Source organism: Lathyrus oleraceus, chromosome 1 (assembly GCF_024323335.1).
Source record: "Lathyrus oleraceus cultivar Zhongwan6 chromosome 1, CAAS_Psat_ZW6_1.0, whole genome shotgun sequence".
In the NCBI taxonomy this organism is placed as follows: Eukaryota; Viridiplantae; Streptophyta; class Magnoliopsida; order Fabales; family Fabaceae; genus Lathyrus; species Lathyrus oleraceus.
Window position 1 is genome coordinate 191,826,412 of NC_066579.1, and position 27,233 is coordinate 191,853,644.

Genomic DNA, 27,233 nt, shown 5'->3' on the forward strand with positions numbered 1-27,233 from the left:
CTCCTGTAACCATTCTTACGGTTATTCCAGCTGAACGACATAGTGCTACAAACTCCTTAACACCAGGACGAACATGATCTTTGATACCAATAACTCCTATATAAGTGAATCCAGTAACAGGAATGGTGTCTTCGGCAGAGAACCCGTTTTCCAATTCCATATAGGCAAGGCATAGAGTTCTAAGTGCCTCATTGGCAAACTGGTTTATTATAGTCTGAAGATGGTTAATTGATTCTTGGAGCTGCCACAGTGTCTTCAATATTCTGAGAAGTTTCAGAAAGTGGCGTGGAATTGGAACTCTTTTCACTATCTGGGCCACTAACATAGCTTGTTGTATCAACTCCAAAATTGACTCCCAAAGTTCCAAAGCAAAACTTGTTCTTCTCAGAATCTGGTACTATGATATGATTTGGAAGTATCACATGTTGATGCTGTGGAATACGCACATTCTCCAGCTTTCTCTGAGGTTTTGAAGTAGCTTCTTTAGTGTCAAGGGCACTAGACACAAACTGTAACTGTCTAGGTACTTCAGCTGATACGGGAGGAGCCTCAGGTGCAGTAGCAGGTCTAGAATTCTGATTATAAGAATTTGTGGACTTTGGTTTCCTGTTGGCTGCAAGATGTGGATGGTTTGGTAACATCGTAAAAATTATTTTCTCCATTGTTATACTATCTTGCTGCAGACAATGCATGAACCATTTTCCTTCTGATTATAATGCCCATGATTTTTGTCTGTTGTAGGTTCAGGTCGTATGGTTCGTGGTAATTTGCTCATGTTGCAAGTGGGTTAGATGCAGGACCTGATGGTTGCATTTGGTCTTGGCAAGGTTGTGTTGCAGCTGGTAACAGGTTGGTCTTTGGAAACCTCATCGCTTGGAAATGGCTTCATCTAGTAGCATGCACCTTTGTAGCATGTTTCCCTTGCAGGACTTTCTGTAAAGTGTTCCTGAAGTGCTTTCCTTATGGCCATCAAAATCGAAGAAACCTTGTTATCAACATGACAATTTTCAAGGGCTCCGGCTAGCATAACATTAGCAAACTCTGAACAGGGAAGAGACACATGATTTTTGTAGAGTTTCTCTAGAACATTTTCATTCTTTATAGAACAAACAAACTCAGTTATGTAACCCGGATTGTTGACCTGCATTCTAGGTTTCCCAGAGTAGTTTGCAGTATAGTCGCAGCTTCATCTCCATGTAAAACCCCAACAATTTTAGCACCTCTCTCCCATATATGTATGTAGTTTTCATTTTCTTCCTTTTTTTTTGTTATTGGTCTGCCAAATTTGAGTAAAATGAAAAAACTGCTGCAGTTGTTGCAAATCACTATACCCCCGCTAGTATGCAATCTGCCAATCTCATCCAGTCCAAAAAGCACAGGTTTTGACTGGCCAACACTTCTGACCAACGCTACACCCATCCTCGGGCAGACTGCTGAAAATCCTTGAAATTCTTGCTCTAGAGATCCACCACCAGTGCCCATTTTCGATGAATACTCTTTGATTTTACCCTCAGAAAACTGCATAAATGCTGATGATTTACTAGCAGGGTTTGGAGCAATGCCAATAACAAGCTCTTTAAGGTTATTTTGTTTTGAAACTGTTGCATGCCAGCCAGAACATGTCGGCAATCCTGGAACAATATCCTCAGAACATTCAAGTTCTATTTCCTGCAAAAAGAAGCCTGGAAGTGCATCCTTATTGAGTGATGTTTGGAATAAGTCATTGCTATGACTAAAACCATAATGTGAAACAGATAACAGCTTATGTGAATCCAACCATACAAGATGTAATATGGATCCGAACACCATTTTAGTATGAGAGGCTTCAACAATGAATTCTTTCCCCTCTAGTTCTTCCCAGGTTTCAATTGATGGAAGCTCTACAACACATAAACTACCATCCGAAAGAAGTGCAGCTAACTTGTTCTTGGAGTTTTTACAATATACAGCCATCCCCCGTACATGGGAAGAAAATTTTAAGCTAAATAAATACATGGGAGGTGGCATTAAAGATAAGGAAAGTGGTGTTACATTAATATTAGAACCATCGATGACTAGTGCAACGGAATTGTCCATAACAGCTGTAATCCAAACAAAATTGTAAACTGTAACCTGACCACCAAGAGTCCAACAAATCAACTGCAAAGGTTTTTCTTGATTCCATATGAACCTAACTTCATCTTGCTTCAAGTATCTAATTTCATGCTTCACGTACCAATGATTGTTGCTAAAATACCATATCTTTATAGCATCATAATTTTCACAATCTACAACACCCGCAAGAAGATCAGAACCGCAATTCCACTTCAGAAATTTTACTTTTGCATTAACTCCTTCACCAACACTAAACTTGCTTCTTTCCAATCCATTCCTCTCAAAGAAAACAATGGAAGGTTTATTGGATATTGTATGGGAATGGTTCTGTATTGGTTTGCATGGAAAGTTGTGAATGAAAATGTAGTTGATTGTATGGAATGTTATGAATGAAAATGTAGTTGATTGTATGGAATGTATAACTATTTGGATGGTTATGGTTTAAATTGGTCCCAAATGAATAATGAAAATGGATATGGATTTTGGATATGGATTTAAAAATAGAGTTGGGTTATTGGATTGGAAAAAATGGATTTGGGAATGAATGTGTGCAAATGAATTTTTAGGCCAAGTGCCAAATAAAAATGAAAAAAATTCAGGACCAAAATCGGGGTATGACAGTTGCCCCTATTTAAGCGTCTTCAACTAGAGAATATGAGGCAGGACACTCTTCACATGATCATAGTGGGAGATGGTTAAATACTAAGAAGACCCGGATTTTGATCCTGAATCCCTATGACATGATGTGATATGATATGATACAATATGATATGATATTATATGATATGATATGCATGGATGCGTGATTCTTTTTTTTTTGAAAGAAAAGGAGGGCAAATTTTGAAATGTTACAGTTGTCCCTATTCAACCCACTGTAAATCTGTCGATATGAATAGCCTCGGCTTTCTGACGATTAGGGTGAAGAGTGATTGAATACCAAGAACAGACGGACAATTTGCACTCCGCTGGGAAAATAATTAACAATGCCTGTCAGAATCGGCAAAGAAGCAATCTCAAGAGAAGAATCTGTCTGGTACGGTGAAAATCGGCCTGAGTACCGAAACAGAAAGTTGACCTGGATACCAAAATAAATGGTAACACAGGAATACCCATGGCCTGAACGCCGCACATTAGTCTGAACACTAAGCATCGGAATATGAGAGTATTAATGTTGGTCTGATCACCGGAAATTTGGTCTGAACACCACTTCGATCTGGAAATCGGAAAACTATCCTGAATGCCACAAGTACTTCGACTTGATCGTTGGAAACTTCTTCGATCTGAAAATCGGAAACTGGCCTGAATGCCACTTCGGTCTGAATACCGGAAACTGGCCTGAATGCCACAAGTTGCATCGACCTGAATGTCAGAAACTTCTTCGATCTGAAAATCGGAAACTGGCCTGAATGCCACTTCGGTCTGAATACCAGAAACTGGCCTGAATGCCACAAGTTGCATCGACATGAATGTCGGAAACTTCTTCGATCTGAAAATCGGAAACTGGCCTGAATGCCACAAGTACTTCGACCTGATCGTCGGAAACTTCTTCGATCTGAATATCGGAAAAACTGGCCTGAATGCCACTTCGGTCTGGATACCGGAAACTGGCCTGAATGCCACAAGTTGCATCGACCTGATCGTCGAAAACTTCTTCGATCTGAACATCGGAAAAACTGGCCTGAACGCCACTTCGGTCTGAATACCGGAACATCGGCTTGAACGCCACTTCGGTCTGAATACCGGGAAAACTGGCCTGAATGCCATAAGTTGCGTCGACCTGATCGTCGGAAACTTCTTCGATCTGAATATCGGAAAACTGGCCTGAACGCCACTTCGGTCTGAATACCGGAAAAGTTCATGCCTGTCAGCATCGACAGAAATAGGGAACATGATAATTGAGGCGGCACGTGGGCCAACGACCCATGCTGGGGATAATAAGCCATGAACAAACTTTCAGTCTGAGCACTGGGAACAAACTTCTAGCTTATCACTTGGGATACCGAGAATGTTTTATGCTTACATGCGTATGTTTGAATTTTGCGATGGCGTAATGCTCCATGAAAATGGAAATGCTACGCGATTTGGGAGGATGCAATGCAATATGATTCTACATGGAGGGATGCAAAATGCTGGGGAAAATGCCAAGCTGAAGCAAGGAATCCTGTTGGGGAAATGATCACAATCTTCTGGACCCCGACACTACTGTTGGAGATGCACAGCATAAAGAACTATGTGGGGAAATGACCGGCCACGCGGTGTTCTGGAAATGACGAGATACCGAGACTCTAACTGGGGAGAGAACGGCGCTCCAAACCTGTTGTTGGGGGAAGCGATAGTGGTTCTAGCAACCATAATCTACGAGAGATGACTCAGCAGGGGGGAGAAAACACCGATACGGTACCGAGGTTATGCTTCCAGGAAAGAGATCATCGATCTGGGATTGAAATCCTCGATCTGGCATCGAACTCTGAGGAGCAGCTGCTTCTGCTGGGAAGATACAGTCTGGTACTGTCAACTCCGCTGGGGAGTGTATAGTCTGACACACATGCTTAGGAAATGCCCCGAGGGTATCTGTTCTGAATAGATGATCCAAAGCACTTAAAATTCACATCAACTTTAAATGTTTATTAAGCATATACCTGTAAAGCCCTTATGTGTCATGATGCAATGTTTATAAAAAATTCGGACGTCATTTTTGCAAACAAAACAATAAAATAAAAATGAAAACAGAGATATACTGAATAACATGATTTTATTGATTGAATGGCCTCTGAATAGGCATTTACATCAGGAAGCAATCCCTAGGAAGAGGTAATCGCAAAACAGAAATTAATCTAGTGGCAATGTGAAATGGATTTCTACTGGGTTCCAATTCTGCTATGACTTGCCCGTCTTCAAGATCCTCCAGATGATCAGCCTTCTGAAAAGGTGATTGGACTGTTTCCTACCTTTTGAAAGTTTCCAGTCATCGACATGAGATGAGATTCAGAACTAACTCAGAACGCAGTCATTCGATTAATCCCTAACTTTTGCCTGGATCGCCCTTTTCGGGTTTTCAATCCACCGGGATACCCATTTTTGCCTAAGTTGCCTTTTCAGGTTTTCAACTTACCGGGTGTACGATCTTTTCATTTTTAAATCCCTAATTTTTGCCCGAACCTTTTCATTTTCTTGGTTCGTCAGGATGCCCATTTTTGCCTGGACTGTTCTTTTACCGTCCAACGGGTCTATTTTATGCGAAGTATTTTTTAACTGCGTCTGAGTTTACCGGGGAAGTGAAGTCTTCACCATCCATCGTTGCAAGCATTAAGGCCCCACCATCGAAAACCTTGGTGACGATATACGGCCCCTCATAGTTAGGAGTCCACTTGCCCCTGTAATCTGTCTGAGGAGGAAGGATCCTTTTCAACACCAAATCTCCGACTTGGAAACATCGAGGGCGCACTTTCTAGTCAAAGGCTCTCTTCATCCGACTCTGATACAACTGCCCATGACAAATGGCTGCCATTCGCTTCTCTTCGATAAGACTCAACTCATTGAACCTTGTCCGAATCCATTCAGCTTCATCTAGCTTGACATCCAACAGGACTCTTAGAGAAGGAATCTCCACTTCAACAGGTAGGACTGCTTCCATACCATACACCAGGGAGTAAGGGGTCGCCCCGGTCGACGTACGTACTGAAGTGCGGTACCCATGCAAGGCGAAGGGTAGCATCTCGTGCCAATCTCTGTACGTAACGACCATCTTCTGCACAATCTTCTTTATGTTCTTATTTGCTGCCTCAACAACACCGTTCATCTCAGGACGATAGGAGGAAGAATTGTGATGCTGAATGTTGAAGTTCTGGCACAACTCCCTCATCATTTTGTTATTGAGATTGGAACCATTATCAGTAATGATTCTTTCGGGAATCCCATAGCGACAAATGATTTCTTTCTTGATGAAACAGGCAACCACATGTCTGGTGACATTCGCGAACGACGCTGCTTCGACCCACTTGGTGAAATAGTCGATGGCAACAAGGATGAAGCGATGCCCATTGGAAGCAGTCGGCTCAATCTTTCCAATCATGTCAATGCCCCACATAGCAAACGGCCACGGCGAAGACATCATATTCAGAGGATTCGGCGGTACATGCACATTATCAGCATAAATCTGGCATTTATGACACTTCCGAGCATACTTGAAACAATCTGATTCCATGGTCATCCAATAATAACCCGCCCTCAACAATTTCTTAGCCATTTCATGTCCGCCGGCATGAGTACCGAAGGAACCTTCATGAACTTCCTGCAATAACATGTCCGCCTCGTGTTTGTCCACGCATCTGAGCAAAACCATGTCGAAGTTCCTCTTATACAGCACATCGTCTTTGTTCAAGAAGAAACAGCCTGCCAATCTTCTCAAAGTCTTTCTGTCATTGTTGGATGCCCCTGCAGGGTACTCTTGATTCTTCAGAAAGCACTTGATATCGTGATACTAGGGCTTGTCATCAACCATTAGTTCAGCGGCAAACACATACGCGGCCCTATCAAGGCGCATAACATCGATCCTAGGAGCATGGTTCCACCGAACCACCTTGATCATGGAGGATAGAGTAGCAAGAGCATCTGCCATCTGGTTCTCATCACGAGGTATATGATACAGCTTTACTGTTGTGAAGAAAGTCAACAGTCTTCTCGTGTAATCTCTGTAGGGGACCAGAGTGGGCTGGAGAGTATTCCAATCACCATTCACTTGATTAATCACCAGGGCTGAATCTCCGAAGATGTCCAGAGTCTTGATTCTCAGATCAATGGCTTGCTCAATACCCAAGATACATGCCTCGTACTCAGTTTCATTATTGGTGCACTCGAAAGTCAGACGAGCGGTGAAAGGCATGTGGGCACCTTTCGGAGTTGTAATGACAGCACCAATTCCACTTCCTCTGGCATTGACGGCCCCATCAAACAACAAAGTCCACTTTTCGTCTGGATCAGGTCCCTCCTCAACAACTAGCTCTTCACAGTCTTTCATCTTGAGGAACATGATGTCTTCATCTGGAAAATCAAACTTCATCGGCTCATAATCATCAATCGGCTGCTGAGCAAGATAGTCTGACAGAATACTCCCTTTGATGGCTTTCTGGGATGTATACTGGACATCGTACTCTGTCAGTACCATTTGCCAACGAGCCACCCTTCCGGTGAGAGCTGGCTTCTCGAATATGTATTTGACTGGATCCATCTTGGAGATCAGTAAGGTTGTGTGAGACAACATGTATTGTCTCAAACGCTTAGCAGCCCATGCAAGTGCACAACATGTCTTTTCAAGCATCGAATATCTTGACTCGCAATCTGTGAACTTCTTACTCAAGTAGTAGATGGCATGTTCTTTCCTACCTGTCTCGTCGTGTTGACCGAGAACACAACCCATGGAATTGTTGAGTACTGTCAAGTACATAATCAACGGCCTCCCTGGGACTGGAGGCATGAGGATAGGGGGATTCTGCAAATACTCTTTTATCTTTTCAAAAGCCCTTTGACAATCGTCATTCCAACTGATAGCCTGATCTTTCCTCAGCAATTTGAAAATTGGCTCACACGTGGCTGTTAGGTGAGAGATGAACCTTGCAATGTAGTTCAACCTCCCTAAGAAGCCACGAACTTGCTTCTCCGTTCTTGGCTCAGGCATTTCCTATATTGCTTTCACTTTGTCAGGATCCACCTCAATCCCTTTTCCGCTAACAATAAAACCCAGCAATTTTCCAAATCTCACCCCAAAAGTGCACTTGTTCGGATTAAGCCTCAACTTGAATTTCCTTAACCGTTCAAACAGTTTCTGCAGATTCACCAGATGTTCTTCTTCTGTCTGAGATTTGGCAATCATATCGTCCACATAAACCTCGATTTCATGATGAATCATATCATGGAACAGAGTCACCATAGCTCGTTGATATGTTGCCCTAGTGTTTTTCAGACCAAACGCCATCACCTTATAGCAGAAGGTGCACCATGGGGTTATGAAAGTTGTCTTCTCCATGTCTTCTGGTGCCATCTTGATTTGGTTATAGCCAGAAAAGCCATCCATGAAGGAGAATACCGAGAACTGAGCTGTGTTATCCACCAAAACGTCGATGTGAGGTAATGGGAAATCATCTTTAGGGCTAGCTCTGTTCAGATCCCGGTAGTCGACACACATCCGTACCTTTCCATCCTTCTTGGGTACTGGAACGATGTTTGCGACCCATGGCGGATAATTGGTAACCGCTAGAAACCCTGCATCCAACTGTTTTTGCACTTCTTCTTTTATCTTGACAGCCATCTCTGGTCTTGTTCTTCTGAGCTTCTGCTTGACCGGAGGACAACCCTCTTTGAGAGGTAAACGGTGTACCACAATGTTTGTGTCAAGCCCTGGCATATCCTGATAAGACCAAGCGAAGACATCAACATACTCTTGCAACAGTTCAATCAACCCATTCTTTACATCGTCTTCCAAAGCAACCCCTATCTTGATTTCTCTCTTGGCGCCCTCGGTGCCGAGATTAATCACTTCAGTAGCCTCTTGATGTGGTTGAATGACCCTTTCCTCTTGCTTTAATAGCCTGGCAAGTTCTTCAGGGAGTTCACAGTCTTCACCACCCTCTTCTTCAGCTTGGAAGATTGGGTTTTCGAAGTCGAAGTGAGCCATAGCAGAATCGTTATCAATAGGATCCGGTGATGTGCATCTGCATGAGTGATGGTATGTGCTTATGAGTGTGAACAGTGAGTGAAAACTAAACAAAACATTGCCAAATATTTTTATTCTTTTGAAATTTTGAAAACTGCAAAAAATAGAAAGACAGTGAACAAAATATTTGAATGCAAAAGACGTCCTTCATTTATGATAAACAATGCAGGTATTCACATAGATGAGCCCTACAATGAGTCATTACGCCCTGGGCGGAACGTAAGACTTGGAAATGCATGAATAAACAAAGAAAAATTACTCCTCTAGAAGAGTGACTTGGACAATTTCCTCGGAAGACCATTTGTTGATGACTTCACCAGGGATCCTCGGACGCACCCAGTTGTCGATGTCGCAATCACTATCCCCATTTTCATCGTTGATCGCAGAGGTCTTGCCATATTGGATGACGCCAGCACTGGAGAAAGTAATCGGCCCCTGACGAGTCTGAAGTGCTGAAGTTGTAGAAGTCAGCGCTGGTTGATACCCAATCCCGAACTTGTCGTCCTTCATTGGTAATTCCAACAGACGTCCCCAACCGGGAGCAACACCTGAATCCACCAAGGCTTGCGCCTGCCTAAAGGATGAGATAGAGGCGCCCGCTTTAACTTCTTCCATCGGAGCTGCATCCTTGATCTGAACTGACTCAAAGCCTGACACAGGGTCTCATGAATTTCACCCTCTACTTCTACATACTCGAATGTAGACAGGTTACTGACCAGGATGTCCTCCTCACCACAGACGGTGATAATCCTCCCATTGACTGGGAATTTAATCTTCTGATGTAAAGTTGAAGAGACAGCCCCAGCATTGTGACATGTTATGGGATATGCAAATGCACTGACATGTTTATCAATTCCAAAAGGCATTCTACCCCCTTGATTCCAGTCTCACATTTGATAAACGGTGTAAGAAGAAAATCCCGACTAGAATCAAGAAGAAGATATGAACCCCTGGGAATAGATAAACATGTGTTAAATGATATGAATGTAGAATGATGTGATGCAATGCAGTGACATGGAAATCAGGACTGCTGTATCTACTTGAACATCTGTCGGGTTGCACTGTCTGAAAAGAAACCCACTGAGGAATGTAATACAAGATCAAAACTCTGCCCCAGAAAACCGGGTTGGTTGGAGGTTAAGGTTCCCTGAATTTAGCCCGCCCCTCACTGGTAGGTTCTAAGAACAGAAGTTTGTCAGCTTTAGCCCTTCAGTCGAGAATAATATGTTTACCACTGAAGGTTTGGCATTATTACGGGATAAAAGACCTCTGCTGACTCCCCTCAACAGGATATCCTAAAGCAAGTTCCCAATCTCGGGGTCCTCGGATTGAGCAGCGAGAATGCGCCCACCAGAGCTAACATAAACGCGTCTCGGAGGAGAGGCCTCGACTGAGTTCTCGGGAAATGGTCACCAGAGTCGACGATTTCTAAAGGAACGTTTGTCGTTATGGAACACCCATAGGACTAAACATATCCAAAGAAACCTCGTCTGGATGTGGGTCTTCATGAACGACTTAACGCAGCAACATGCCACGCAAGCCTCATGACTATCCACTCTAAAACCTATATGTACGCTCAAGCCTGGGTAGTGGGCTTCTCTCTCATAAAACATCCCACCCCAACAAACAAACAACCCACGGAACCCACATATACAACAAACATATGTACATGAATGCAATAAGATAAAGCAGGTAAATGTGGAAAGTAAACGACTGTACAAAAGCATAAACACCCAACAAACAAGAAATCTACAAAAGCTAGGAGGGACTCGCTTAGGGAAACCGGATCCCCAGCAGAGTCGCCAGCTGTCGCAACCCGAAAAATACAAAGGTGCGAAAAAACAACCGGCGAAAGAAAATGACAGAAGAGTCGCCACCGTGCGTTATTTATCCCAAAGGAGGGAAAGGAAACGCTCGAAGTAAACCTGAAGAGAGGAAAGGAAAAGACAAGGTCTCGCAACCAAATCTTGGGTTCGGGAGTCGATTATACGAAGGGAAGGTATTAGCACCCCTACGCATCCGTAGTACTCTACGGGATCCACTCTTGTTGTTCTTGTCTAAAGGGTGTGTGTTTATCTAATGTACTATTTACTAAAAGGGTCAAGATAAAAATGACTCGCACAGATATCGCATCCATTGCATACGTATCTCATATGAATATGAGAATCAGAGTCTTCGTAGCTCGGCTACCTATGGGTGAAAGAGATGTGTGCTCGCCAAGACATCGCGTCTTATGCCTACATATCTCATCTGGAATGAGAATCAGAGCATAATGTAGTTCGGCTAACTAACGGGAAAAAAAGTCTCGATTGCAACTAGGGCAAGAGAAAGGGAAGGTCTCGATCGCAACGAGGGCGAGAGAAAAGAATCGCAACGAGGGCGAAAGCAAACAAGGATTAGTTGTTAGTTGTCAGTCAAACTCGGCAAGACATCGCATCTTGTGCCTACGTATCTCATCTGAACATGAGAATCAGAGTTGCCGTAGTTCGACTACATAGGGCTTGCCATCTGAACATGGACTTACAAAGGAGGACACCAGTTGTGTCAAAGGAGAGTGGGCAATGTGTCCACATCCTAGCAGTAGGTGTCGCAGCTCGCTGAATCGAGTCTTAGGCAGTTACCTCTTTGCAATAGGATGGATTGACATGCCACAAGATCGGAGACGCACAGAAGGTCTAAAAGAAATGGGGAAGCTCTGCCCTAGAGTTGTCATGCAATATGTACTTAGGTGTTAGGATTTACAAATCTACATTCGGAAAAGCGTCATCTATCTCTACTCAACAAATGTATCTGAAACATTGTTTTGTATCTCTTATGACAAAACATCTTTCATTTTAAAAGGTTTTTGATTGGTCGCACGGCGGCGAGAAAAAGAGTTTGATTGGTTGGATGTGCTTTGAGTGATGGCGAGAACCAGGATTGGCGAGAACCAGGATTGGCGAGATATACATCTCGAATCCTAGCCTCAGGAGTGCATGGTATACACCATGTTCCATTTCCATCTATATTTGTAAAAGTGTTTAATAGAGAATTAAGTGTTTTGAATTTGATTGAGAAAGGGTTTGGAGAAACCGCATTGACAATTTTAGGCGATGGCGAGAGTTAAGATTGGCGAGGCATACGTCTCGAATCTTAACCTCAGGAGTGCATGGTATACACCATGTTCCATTTCCACCTTTATTGAAAAAGTGTTAAATAAGAATTAGGTATTTTGAGTTTTTGTTGTGAAAATGACTTGACCTAGATCAAGTATTGATGGACGTTTGAGAAAGATTTGAATGAGTGTTTGATAGAGCAAAGTGGGTAAATTGGATGATGGCGAGAGCTAGGATTGGCGAGATATACATCTCGAATCCTAGTCTCAGGAGTGCGTGGTATACACCACGTTCCACTTCCATCTTTATTGAAAAAGTCTTGACTTATGAATTAATATTTTTTGAGTTTTTATTAGAGAAAATGGCTTGACGTTGAATCAAGCATTTGATGAAAGTTTGAAAGAAAAGGAATAGAATAGGAGGGCGAAATGAATTGATTTGTTTATTGAGAAAATACTCGACGTTGGATCGAGTCATATTTTTGTATTTTTTCAGAAATGGTGGATTTTACTCTTTGGTTAGTGGCTAACTAAACAGTCAAGCAAATAAAGAAATGAAAAGCAGTAGAATTATTACACATCGAGGGAGTGGGGTACATTTTGTCAAATGGGGATTTAAAGTATTGGAATAATTAAATCGGGTCCAATCAACAAATAATGCATGAGTGTAAGTGCAAGAAAACCGGCTCATTGTAAGAAAGCCCAAGAGTAAGCTATGTGAGGTTGATGGCGATGCTTAAAAAGCAATCGACTTACAAAGGTGTGGAAAATGGGCTCGATATTAAATCGAGAAAATATGATTTTAATAGTTTTAAAATGGTTTTGAATGAATGATGAAATTACAAGAAAACAAATTTGCATTATTAACAAATGAAACTATGAGTATAATAAAGGCATAAACATAAAAAGAAAATGTTAAAAGAAATAGAATACTAAAGGAAAATAAAATGCTAAAAGAAAAATAAAATACTAAACAAAAAAATGCTACACATGAGTATTGAACCCACTCCACTCAAGACTATGGAAACCACCCCTCTCCACCAGACCACTCATGGTTATTTATTATTTTGATGCTACTTTAAATATATAAACCAAAATAGATAAAACATTAGAATAAAGAAAAGAGTCTGTTGGACTATCCTAATAAATGATGGGGAACCAAAAATTAAAACCCAACCGCCTGGCTGTTGGGTTCTTCAACAGAATATGAATTGAGAATGAGAAAATACTTATTAACTACTTAGGAAGTTTAAACAAAATTTAATGGTTTCTAAAAAATTTATTCCGTTTAAAATGAATTAAAAAAAACAAATTGGAATAGTAACAGAGTCATTCTCTCCCAATCTCACTTTTCTCTCACGCTCTCAGTCGTCACCTCCCCCCTCTCACGAACTCGCTTCTCTCTTCTCTCGATATCGCTCTCTCGCTCTCACCCTCAACAAACGCTTACCCATCGCTCAACCTCACTCAAACACGTCCTCAAGAATCTCTCTCTCGATCGCGCTTCACTTAATCGCTTCAGAATCATACAAAAAAATCATGGTTGAAGCAAAAAGAGCTCACCTCCGGCGGTGAAGACGGCAATGATGAAGCTCAAACCTCCTCCTTCAACTCTTCCAAATAGGTTTGTCTTTGATTTTAAGATTAGGGTTTTTCTGCTTTCAAGTTTCAATTCCGCCTCCAAGTTTTTTCGTTGTTGGTTTTTTGATTTGGGATTTAGGTTTCTTTTGTGGGTTTGGTCCGCCCCTAGTTTTTTTCGTTCTCTTCACTGATTCACTCTTCCTCTCTATTTATGTTCTGCTGATTAGGGTTTTGATTTGGCACTCAAAAGTTCAAAGAAGAAAAATTCCAGAAGTGCTTTTGTCTGCTCAGAATTAGTTTTATCCTATTTGATGCTACAATTCGGGAAAGGTAATCTGAGCTCAAACCTTCTCTTCGAGTTTTGTCTCTATTGCCTAATCGGGATATTCTGGATTTTTAACGCTTTGGTAATTAATTGTTACTGTAGTGAAATTGGTTACAAGTGGACAAATTGAAGAAGCTGAGGATTTGATGAAGATTCCCTCGTGTTTCCAGTTATCCATCACAAAGTTTGTGTATACTTGCTGTAAGTTCATGCCCTGTTGCACTTGAAATGTTTGCCTTTATCTGTTTGAATTGTGGCTCAAGTTTGGTTCATTGGTTTTTTGCTTCATCATTTGGCTAGCCTTTTGGTCATGAGTTGGCATTTTATGCAGAGTTCACACATGTTGGGTTTAGTGTGTATGCTGATGTTGCCAACTGGTTTTTTGCAGGTTTAATATTGTCTCCTGTAACCATTCTTACGGTTATTCCAGCTGAACGACATAGTGCTACAAACTCCTTAACACCAGGACGAACATGATCTTTGATACCAATAACTCCTATATAAGTGAATCCAGTAACAGGAATGGTGTCTTCGGCCGAGAACCCGTTTTCCAATTCCATATAGGCAAGGCATAGAGTTCTAAGTGCCTCATTGGCAAACTGGTTTATTATAGTCTGAAGATGGTTAATTGATTCTTGGAGCTGCCACAGTTTCTTCAATATTCTGAGAAGTTTCAGAAAGTGGCGTGGAATTGGAACTCTTTTCACTATCTGGGCCACTAACATAGCTTGTTGTATCAACTCCAAAATTGACTCCCAAAGTTCCAAAGCAAAACTTGTTCTTCTCAGAATCTGGTACTATGATATGATTTGGAAGTATCACATGTTGATGCTGTGGAATACGCACATTCTCCAGCTTTCTCTGAGGTTTTGAAGTAGCTTCTTCAGTGTCAAGGGCACTAGACACAAACTGTAACTGTCTAGGTACTTCAGCTGATACGGGAGGAGCCTCAGGTGCAGTAGCAGGTCTAGAATTCTGATTATAAGAATTTGTGGACTTTGGTTTCCTGTTGGCTGCAAGATGTGGATGGTTTGGTAACATCGCAAAAATTATTTTCTCCATTGTTATACTATCTTGCTGCAGACACTGCATGAACCATTTTCCTTCTGATTATAATGCCCATGATTTTTGTCTGTTGTAGGTTCAGGTCGTATGGTTCGTGGTAATTTGCTCATGTTGCAAGTGGGTTAGATGCAGGACCTGATGGTTGCATTTGGTCTTGGCAAGGTTGTGTTGCAGCTGGTAACAGGTTGGTCTTTGGAAACCTCATCGCTTGGAAATGGCTTCATCTAGTAGCAGGCACCTTTGTAGCATGTTTCCCTTGCAGGACTTTCTGTAAAGTGTTCCTGAAGTGCTTTCCTTATGGCCATCAAAATCGAAGAAACCTTGTTATCAACATGACAATTTTCAAGGGCTCCGGCTAGCATAACATTAGCAAACTCTGAACAGGGAAGAGACACATGATTTTTGTAGAGTTTCTCTAGAACATTTTCATTCTTTATAGAACAAACAAACTCAGTTATGTAACCCGGATTGTTGACCTGCATTCTAGGTTTCCCCGAGTAGTTTACAGTATAGTCGCAGCTTCATCTCCATGTAAAACCCCAACAATTTTAGCACCTCTCTCCCATATATGTATGTAGTTTTCATTTTCTTCCTTTTTTTTTTGTTATTGGTCTGCCAAATTTGAGTAAAATGAAAAAACTGCTGCAGTTGTTGCAAACCACTATACCCCCGCTAGTATGCAATCTGCCAATCTCATCCAGTCCAAAAAGCACAGGTTTTGACTGGCCAACACTTCTGACCAACGCTACACCCATCCTCGGGCAGACTGCTGAAAATCCTTGAAATTCTTGCTCTAGAGATCCACCACCAGTGCCCATTTTCGATGAATACTCTTTGATTTTACCCTCAGAAAACTGCATAAATGCTGATGATTTACTAGCAGGGTTTGGAGCAATGCCAATAACAAGCTCTTTAAGGTTATTTTGTTTTGAAACTGTTGCATGCCAGCCAGAACATGTCGGCAATCCTGGAACAATATCCTCAGAACATTCAAGTTCTATTTCCTGCAAAAAGAAGCCTGGAAGTGCATCCTTATTGAGTGATGTTTGGAATAAGTCATTGCTATGACTAAAACCATAATGTGAAACAGATAACAGCTTATGTGAATCCAACCATACAAGATGTAATATGGATCCGAACACCATTTCAGTATGAGAGGCTTCAACAATGAATTCTTTCCCCTCTAGTTCTTCCCAGGTTTCAATTGATGGAAGCTCTACAACACATAAACTACCATCCGAAAGAAGTGCAACTAACTTGTTCTTGGAGTTTTTACAATATACAGCCATCCCCCGTACATGGGAAGAAAATTTTAAGCTAAATAAATACATGGGAGGTGGCATTAAAGATAAGGAAAGTGGTGTTACATTAATATTAGAACCATCGATGACTAGTGCAACGGAATTGTCCATAACAGCTGTAATCCAAACAAAATTGTAAACTGTAACCTGACCACCAAGAGTCCAACAAATCAACTGCAAAGGTTTTTCTTGATTCCATATGAACCTGACTTCATCTTGCTTCAAGTATCTAATTTCATGCTTCACGTACCAATGATTGTTGCTAAAATACCATATCTTTATAGCATCATAATTTTCACAATCTACAACACCCGCAAGAAGATCAGAACTGCAATTCCACTTCAGAAATTTTACTTTTGCATTAACTTCTTCACCAACACTAAACTTGCTTCTTTCCAATCCATTCCTCTCAAAGAAAATAATGGAAGGTTTATTGGATATTGTATGGGAATGGTTCTGTATTGGTTTGCATGGAAAGTTGTGAATGAAAATGTAGTTGATTGTATGGAATGTTATGAATGAAAATGTAGTTGATTGTATGGAATGTATAACTATTTGGATGGTTATGGTTTAACTTGGTCCCAAATGAATAATGAAAATGGATATGGATTTTGGATATGGATTTAAAAATAGAGTTGGGTTATTGGATTGGAAAAAATGGATTTGGGAATGAATGTGTGCAAATGAATTTTTAGGCCAAGTGCCAAATAAAAATGAAAAAAATTCAGGACCAAAATCGGGGTATGACACACCCAACTGGATTTGGGCCTTCAGAAATCGCAGCAAACTTCTCCTTTGTTGTTACAAAGCCAGCAGAAAGTTTCTGCTACAATCAAGGTCTTCAATCTTTTAGTTCCTAAAATATCTCCATATTTAGTTCCTAAAATATCTCCATATTTAATTCCTAAAATATCTCCATATTTATAAACTGTTTATTCTGATTGAGTCTTCAAGACCTCCACAAATAGCATATGCTGTCAGGAATGAATGTCACAAAATTCAGTTTGACGTCCAGAACATAGACCATATGCTAAGTCTGTTATTTTCCTGAAAACAGACTGTGCTAAATGCTGTACTGTAGCAGACCAATCTGTCTATACTTCAATATCAGCTTACAGTAATAAATGTCAAAACATCCAGTTTGACATTTACACAACGGCCTTATGCCAGGTCTGTTATTCTCTTGATAAACATACTGAGATACATACTGAACTGAAGCAGAAAACCAACCTGCCTATTATTCAGTATATGATGTCGCTGATGAATGTCATAACATCCAGTTTGACATTCAGACAGTAGGCCTTATGCCAGGTCTGTTATTTTCTTGATAAACAGACTGAAAATAAATACTGAGTTATAGCAGAACACCAACTGTTCTATTCCTCAGTATCTGCTGACAGGGATGAATGTCATAACATCCAGTTTGACATTCATTAAATCCTGTATTAGCTAAACCTGCAGTATACTACTCAGAATGTCATGACATCAGCCAAGACATCAGAGTACAGTTAGATGATCTAACATATAATGCAGTCAATCAAACATCTCCACAGCATGTCACGACATCAGTCAAGACATTAGAGTCCAGTTAGTGTTTTACCATAAAATGCAGCCAATCAAACATCTACAAACTCCCCCTTTGGCAAATTTTTGGCTAAAACAACTTGGCATCACAACAGAGTCCATAGCAGCGGAAAACACACATCTAGCAGGAAATTAACCTAGCTAATACACTCTGAGCAGCAGCACACTCACCACAGATAGAAGTTAAATAAAAACTTCACATTGCAGCACACATACAGAAGTTAAATAAAAACTTCTAATTGCAGCACACATAAACACACTCACACTCATAGAAGTGGAACACAGCTGCAGCATGACCTCTGGATTAGAGGATCTTGAATATTTGTCCTGAATATCTGTTTAGCAAAACAATCTGTTGTCCTGGGGCATCACAAGTGTTACTCCCCCTTTTTGTCAAAAATGTTGCCAAAGCAACACTTAATATTACAGACCAACAAATACTGCATGACCATGTTTTTGAACTCCAGCAGGTACATAGGATATCTTATGTTAAGACATCACACATAACATCTTGTGAACACTCTTTGTTGTACCAAAATTGCCTATATCTTTCCTTTTTGTTCACAAGGTAAACTATCAACAGTTAAACAGCATAACAGTAGTTTAAATAGCAACAGAAGCAACACAATTACTAGCTTTATAGTTACTAGTAATACACACATGCACAAGGGTACTTCTCCCCCCCCTAAATTTGTGCACCAAAAACAGAATTACTAGTTAAGGATGCAACTAGTAAGACACACAAATCCACAAGGGTACTCCTCCTCCCCCTAAATCTGTGCATACTGTCGCATCCGCGAAAAAACAACCGGCGAAACTCAAATAAAAAACACAACACAGAGCCGCCACTGCGCGTTATTTATCCCAAGATAGGGAAAGGAAACGCTCAGAGAAACCTGGAAAGGAAATGGTCTTGCGACCAAAGAGAAAGGGTAAGGGAGTCGGTTACGCAAGGGGAAGGTATTAGCACCCCTCACGTCCGTCGTACTCGACGGGATCCACGCTCTAAGAAAAGAAAAGGTTGCTAAACATCACACACACACAGGGAACGCAGGTGGGGTTAATAGAAGGGAGCTCGATAGGACATCGCATCCTATGCCTACATATCTCGTCTGGAACGAGAATCAGAGCTACTGTAGTTCGGCTCACGCACGCCAAACAAGCAAACAAAAACACAGGCAAACTGGGAGCCTGAATGCCAATCACTGGACTTACATCAGCATCCGAACCAAAACACACGAAAGGGCAAACGTGGAGCCCGACCGCCAATCACTGGGCTTACGTCGGCATCCGAACCAAAACACAATCAGATAACAAGTAAACACACGCAAAAAAGAAAAAAAGTGCCCGGAGAGGTCTCGCACGACCTCCTGCCTACATACCTCGTCTGGAACAAGGATCAGGGCGATGTAGTTCCCCCTCAAGGGAAAGAAAATCTAGCCAGAAACCAAGGGAAGACACACTACCAGGGAGCTGGACTCGAGCCTAGTGTTGTCATGCATCATTACCCTATGTTCAGGTTTCTACCTACTTGCACAACTGCAAGCTAATCCTATCCAGGAAGAAGCAAGCATACAAGCATACAGGCAAACAGAGCAAACAAAGCACTTCAAACAAATATTCACATAGCACACACTATAACCAATCAAGTGAGGCTCACACAATGGGTTTGACTGCCGAAGCAAGCCATCTGTACATGGGTAGTATTCGCTCTTAACCTTGCCATTACGAGGCTAAGGTGAAGCAGATGAAAGGTGAAGTGAGGATGAGACCTCACAGCTCTTATCCCTGACCAGGGAGAGCTTCAGACAAAGGAGCGTGGGTCCAGAATGGAGGGACCCTTCTACGCTCAAAGACTCTGACTCGATTATGCAACAGCACAAGATCTTGGGTTTGTGTCCCAATGCATCAACACACAGCCGTGTGAGCAGAGGGACGACTCACAGAATAGTGGGGGATAGATTGCATATCCCTTTGATCCACCAATTGCCTCATAGAGGTCTTTCACCTGCTTGGCACAAATGTAAACAACCACAAATATCGCCTCTTAAGGAGGACTTCAGACAGTTGCCTGGCCAAGTAACAGGCCAGGTCTTCCAGACTACATGAAGAATAGAAGTCCTACCTCAAGTGGTTTAAAAAACCAAGCAACAGCAAGCAAGTTCTTAAAGAACTGTAAGCGACTAAATGTACCTGAAATCAATCAAGTATCATCAGTACTCAGACAAACAACCATAAACAGCAAATGTTAATCAGTCAGACTATACAGATTAAGCAACACAGGTTAATGCACATAAGTGCAAGCTATAAGCTCAAGCTCAAGCTTCACAACCTACAAAACAAAGTCAAATTAGTTCAAAACATCCAACAATCTCAATTTAATTGGCTTGAAGCATTCTCCTTAAGCATCATGCATTTCATCCTGAAAATCCACACCAAATGTGAGAAACTAGACCACTAGGCCAAGCCTAGGGTCCAAAAGGGAGAAAAAATTCTAAACAGCAAACAATTCTCAACCAAAACCAAATTAATGCAAATAGAAAGCAAATGCAATTGATCCCATACTCATATCATTCACCACATTCATTTCATGACCAAAACATCACAAACTAGGTCAAATGCAACATCCAATGTCCAAACAGAATGAATTCCATCAAAAGCATACCAAAATAATTCCAAAAATCGTCAAATAATTCACACCTAAACAGGACATATTCAGGGTATAGCATGTCAAGTTTCAGCTCAATTGGACAAAAGGAACTAGGTCAATGAAAATCAAGAAATACAGACACAATTATTCAAGCCAATTCAAGGTATCAACACATGCATTCACTTCAAAAATTCATAACAGAGTGAGATCAATTAAGAAATGAATGGGACCAAAACAGTGATGTCCTACAATGTGTCTATAATCAACATACCAAATTTCACATTCATCCAAAACCATATGAGAATTTCACACAAGATATACAAATATGTATCATACAAGGTTGCATAATGAACCAACAGAGAAGAAAAATATCAATCAAATTGAAAATTCCATAGAAAAATCCAGAAAAATTCACATAACATCTCAACATGTCAATAATCATCCATGCAAAATTTCAATCCAATCCAACAATCATAGGTCATGCAAATAGATTCATGAATTTGACCTAGCTAGGTGTGACACAAATTGTCACACCTAGATTCAAAAAATCATATCTCAATCATCAGGTGTCCAAAAATCACAAAATTTACATGGAAATCACCATCAACATGTCCAGAATGAGCACAAACAATTTCAGGAATTTCTTTAAATGTATGAGCATTTCACAATGAAAATGGCAAAACATGTAAAAAATACACACAAGTCAAAGATCCCTAGGCCAGGTCAACATTTCTCCATGCACAACTTGTGAAACCATGCCTATAAAATTCTAGGGAAAAATTGGAATCCATCAAAAAAAACCTCACTATTTTTGGACTTGTAATTATGTTTTTATGATTTTTCTAAGTTTGATTAATTATTGAATAATTATTAAGTGTTATTATTAATTAAAATGGATTAATGGCAAATCCGTAATTATCAAGTCCCAAGACCAAAACGCCGCGTTTCAGTAATGGAGTGGCATGCGCTGATTGGTCCAATTTTCGCGCTAAACATGAATTCAAATTGGCCTTGCACTGAGACGGATCGAACACAGAAAATTTTCCAGAAACTCATCACCTTCATCGCGTTTTTCTCCAGAAATTCATCCAACTCAAGAACATCAAAATTCAACTAAAATCAACATGCGAATATCCGTTGGAAAGGTCTGAGTGAGAGGATCACGAATATATGGATGATTTTAACTAATTCTTCCTAAATCTCCTGGATCGAGCATTTTAGGTTTTGTCATCAAAACTAAAATTCACAATAACTCATCCTACGTTTCATCCTAATCAAAACTAAGCACATCATGATAATCTATGTCAAACACACTACAAAACGCATACAACAATTAACAAAATCATGAGATTCGATTTGGTACCTTAATTCGAAGGCAGTGATGAATCTCGTGTTCTTGGAGCGCAATTCCTTGAAACAGATGGAGTATGAGCTTTAGCAAGGAGAATGCAACAGCTAGATCAATCCAACACGACTCCAATTGCAAGAAAAATCAAATCACCATTGTTAACCAACACTTGAACAGTCACGAATTTGGAGGTTTTAGGTGATGAATCGATGAAACAGTCCAAGAAGAAGATCCAAGGAAGAGGCAGCAAAAAGAATTTTCGGATTTGATGAAGAATTGGAAGAGATTGATTCACTTTTGCTTGATGAGTGTTCTTGAGTTTTTGGAGAATTTGGAGGGAAAAGTGGTTGCAATTTCTTGTGAATTGTGATTGTGATCAAAGTTAGTTATGATTAAGATTATATACTTCCAACTAATTACATCCTTAATCATGAATTAACCAAAATGACTTGTATTAGCAAAAATGTAATTTCCTTAAGCAAGGGCAAAATGGTATTTTCACTCAAGCCCTGTGACAGCTCATTGACAGCTCACACACTCTCAAAATGACATGTGTGATGTGTTGCAACTTGTCCCATGGTCATTGGTTGTGTATTTTTGATTTTCACTATGTCATGGTAAATTGTATACTTTTCAAGTGCATTTCATAAATGGCTTAACCAAATAATGGACCTCAACATGTTATGACCATTCCAACAATTTTCAAATTGCATTTGTAAGGTGTTGCAAAAATCCCCGTTCCAAAATTCTCATTATTTCTCAAGTTGGACCATTTTGCCCCTGGATTTTAACTGTACACTTGAAAATTGACTTTTTGCATTGACCATTTTTGATGAATTCCAATTATGCACCATGAAAGTACATGTCAAATGGAGTTTGCACATAAAAAGATCACTCCATTTGGACACTCCATCTGGAAGTTATGCCCCTCTGATTATGGGTCATTTTTGAAATTGAATGGACCATAACTTGCCAACCATACATGGGAATTTCAAGTTCTTGGACTTTTTGGAAATATGAGAACAAGATCTACAACTTTCATGTTGAACAAATTTTCATTTGAAGCTTCCTTGGACATGTAATTTTGAGGTCAAAACTTTCCATTTTTGGAAACTTCCATTATAAGTCACTTTCTATTTTTGGCAATTTTCCTCCTGACTTTATTTTCTCCATTCTTGAGCTTTGAAATGTCAAATAACACTTGTTCCAACATGAATGAAGTGTATTCAACTCACCTCTACCTCCAAATCCATAAAATTAAGCACAGTTGACCACAGTTGACTTTTTCAACTGATAGATGAATTTGTCATAGCATTGATCAATTTGAGCCCCAATCTCCTGATGAAATGGCTCAAGGATGAAACCCTAGCCTTAATATGCACAATAAAACCATGGGATGATCCCCATATACATCATAGACCCCATCTCCTGATCCTGCCCTGATTGGCCTAATGCAACTGATTAGGGTTGACCAGAGGTCAAAACCCTAATCTCAAGGAATCTGCTTCAACACTTGATGATGTCAAACCATGATGATGATGATGAATCATTGTAATCAAGATGAAGACCAATATCCTTTGAGAATCATGAAACCCTAATCTGGACCTCCACATCCTCAGATGATCAATGATTAGTCCAATGAAACCCTAGCTTGCACATGACCTCCTATCTTCTGACCAAGACTTGGGAGAATGGCTTGCACAATGTAACCACATGCTATGCAATATGCAATGCCTAATGACCTAAGATGATATGTAATATGTTATGCTAGTCCCAAGAGAGGAGGGCAAATTTTGAGGTGTTACAGCTGCCCCTATTCAATCCACTGTGAACCTGTCGATATGAACAGCCTCGGCTTTCAGATGATCAGGATGAAGAGTGATTGAATACCAAGAACAGACGAACAATTTGCACTCTGATGGGAAAATAATTAACAACGCCTGTCAGAATCGCCGAAAAAGAAACATCGACCCGGATACCAAAATAAATGGTAACACAGGGATAACCATGGCCTGAACACCACTCATCCGCTCGGGATTATTATTCTTTTCCTTTTTTTTGCTTTTCTTGAACCCCAAAATTTTTCTGATAATATTTTTTATTTTCTTGAACCCCGAATTGCGCAAATGATCCTCAAATCACTGCATTTGAACCCCGCTCTCCTATTTGCCAAATAATGAACCCCATTCTCCAGTTTGAACCCCAGTCGCCTGACGATAACTCACGATCGCCATTGTGAACCCCGTTCTCCAGAAAATGCCGCAACATCTCCTTTTCTCCGTTTGAACCCCATCTCCAGAAAATGCCTCAACATTTCCTTTTCTCCATTTGAACCCCGTCTCCAGAAAATGCCTCAACATCTCCTTTTCTCCGTGATAATTCCGCTGGCAACGCCGGAAACAACACCAAACCACTCTGAGGGCGACATGTCAGAGGGTATACCTTCACTAAGGAAGGTAACATGTGTATCTCTTCCTCAGAAGACACCTATAACGACCTCCATTGGCCTCAGCCCGAGTCTAAGGTGACACATGAACAGAAGATAATCCTGAGGACCTCATCCTGGATACAATCTTCAACTCCAATCTTCATTTGAACCCCAGAAAATGCCTCAGCATATACTCTTCTCTGATTGAACCCCGATCTCCAGAAAATGTCGCAACATCTCCTTTCTTCATTTGAACCCCGAAATCGCGCTGATCGCGTAACGTCCTTTGATTTTATTTCCATCTCCGTCCGACGGAAAAATTTCCTCCAGTATCGCACTACTGGGGAACACTGCTGATCTGACGTCATGATGCTGAACTCCTCAGAGTAACACTTTCAACCAGACACTGACTGATGACTGGGAGAAAACTCGACGTTTACTGGACATCGAACAATGATGTTGACAGGCATCAAACAAGGATGTTGACAGGACATCAAACAAGGATGTTGACAGGACATCAAACAAGGATGTTGACAGGACATCAAACAAGGATGTTGACAGGACATCAAACAAGGACGTTGACAGGACATCAAACAAGGATGTTGACAGGACATCAAACAATAACGTTGATAGGACATCAAACAAGGATGTTGACAGGACATCAAACAAGGATGTTGACAGGACATCAAACAATGATGTTGACAGGACATCAAACAATGACGTTGACAGGACATCAAACAATGATGTTGACAGGACATCAAACAATGACGTTGACAGGACATCAAACAAGGATGTTGATAGGACATCAAGCAATGATGTTGACAAGACATCAAACAATGATGTTGACAGGACATCAAACAATGACGTTGACAGGACATCAAACAATGATGTTGACAGGACATCAAACAATGACGTTGACAGGACATCAAACAAGGATGTTGACAGGACATCAAGCAATGATGTTGACAAGACATCAAACAAAGATCGACCAGACATTAAACAATGACTGGGAAATAACTCGACGTTTACTGGACCTCGAATGATGATGTTTACTGACACCAAACAATGCTTGACCAGACACTTACTGATGACTGGGAAATACTGCTGCTCCAAAATCCCGCTGCTGAACTCCTCGGAGTATCGTCTTCACTGTCCGGCAAAACCAAATCCCAAGCGGTAACCACGGCTTGAATCGCGCTGATCGCGTAACGTCCTTTGATGTTATTTCCATCTTTGTCCGACGGAAACATTTCCTCCAATATCGCACTACTGGGGAACATTACCTTTGATCAAATCATGAGGCCAAACTCCTCGGAGTAACACCTCTACTTCTGGTAAAACCACCTCTCAAACGGTAACCACGGCTTGAGACTAGCTTATGCGTGCAATATGATGCATGATTGATTTTTTCTGCGTAATGCTCCATAATCATGGAAATGCTACGCGCTTTATTATTTTTATGCAACATGCTATGCTATTTTTCATGATGAATGTATAAAAAGTATCCCCTTCAAGGGATTCTGCTGAGGAACACGAGACACTCTGCTGAGGAACTCGTCAATACACCAATCTCCACCCTGCTGGGGAATAAGCACTGCTGCTGGGAAAAAGGCAACCCTTGCTGGGGAAGAACCTCCTTTGCACCCAATCCGCTCAGGAAACTGCTGGGGATAAGAATCACCAACATTCTGTGGGGATACAACAGTCTTCGACTTGCTGAGGATATCAATCCCGACTCTGCTTCGAGAAAACCTCACAGATACCTGACGACTTCACTGGGGAAATGCTCACAGATACTCTGCTGGGAAAACAGCCACCTCCAGGCCTGGCAACTGGGGAAGCATCGATCTGACACCTGCTGGGGATAACCATCCAAACCCTGCTAGGGAAAACGAATGCTACTCCGCTGGGGACAACCCATGCAATCCACACATAGGATACACTCAGCCGGGGATGCAGATATCAGTCTGCCACGGAAAATTATCCGATCCACTAGTAGGATGAACACTGCTGGAGATATATTTCATTGAAACCCGCTCCACTCGGGGAATAGCAACCTTCAGGCTTGGCTGCCGAGGAAACACCATTTACCTGCCGGGGATAATCATCCTGACTCAGCTAGGGGATCCACAGACCATTGGATCTGCTAGGGAGTTGGTCCTCTCAGCTCTGCTTGGGGACCTCGCTGGGGAAATGAGAAAAGTTGGTATAGAACACCCGTCGACTCGTCGAACCATGGTATCCACCTCCCAATCTCGTATCAGCTTTCCACTTTTGAGAATTCCCATACTTGCCTGGACCTTTTCTGCTCCATCATCTTGTATTCCCAATCGCCCCGCGCTCGACAAGAAACGTACTCCTGGGATTTATACAGAAATTTCAATCTTTCGACTTTGAAGAGTCTTCTTGATTAATTCCAAAGGTCGTCGTACGCCTCAACGCCTCTTCGCCACTTCTCTACCCATTCACTCATCCCTGATTGGACCCTGCGGGGAATCTCTACAGACTTTCCAATCTCCCGATTTTGAAGAGTCTTCTTGATTATCATTCAAGGATCGTCGTACGTCTCAACGTCTCTTCGTCATTTGTCCCTGATTGGACTCCATGGAGATTTGCTTTCCAACAGCTTCCACATCACAACCTGCAAGTGAGTGAAAACACCTAACAGCACCTGCAAAACAGATCGTTAGATAAAATCGTGCCCCAGGCGTGTCAAGATTTCAACACTTGGGTCACTCCACCTTCCAAATAAGATTTCAAGCTTTCGATCTTATAAACATGCATTGGAAGGAACCTGTATGTGTTAAAATGCAAGATTCTTTATCAAAAATAATTGGATGTTTTTGCAATCAAAGCGGTAATGAAAAACAAAAACAAAATTATTTGACTGAATATGCATTTTATTGATTGGAAAAGTGTGGCTCAAATTGAGCAATACAAAAGGAAGCAATTCCTGAAAAGAGGTAATTGCACTCAAAAGGAAAAATCTATCCTAATGGCAATGTGAAACCCGCAATCTCATCAAGTTCCAACTCGGTTACACCCCATATGTCC

At 41.1% G+C, this 27,233-nt stretch overlaps 2 pseudogenes; both read right to left on the minus strand.

Annotated features, from left to right (window-relative positions):
- Positions 1–889: 889 nt before the first annotated feature.
- On the minus strand, positions 890–14,363 carry LOC127098958 (elongator complex protein 1-like; annotated as a pseudogene).
- A 729-nt stretch (positions 14,364–15,092) lies between these two features.
- LOC127098974 (elongator complex protein 1-like) overlaps positions 15,093–27,233 on the minus strand; it is a 73,340-nt pseudogene continuing 61,199 nt past the window's right edge.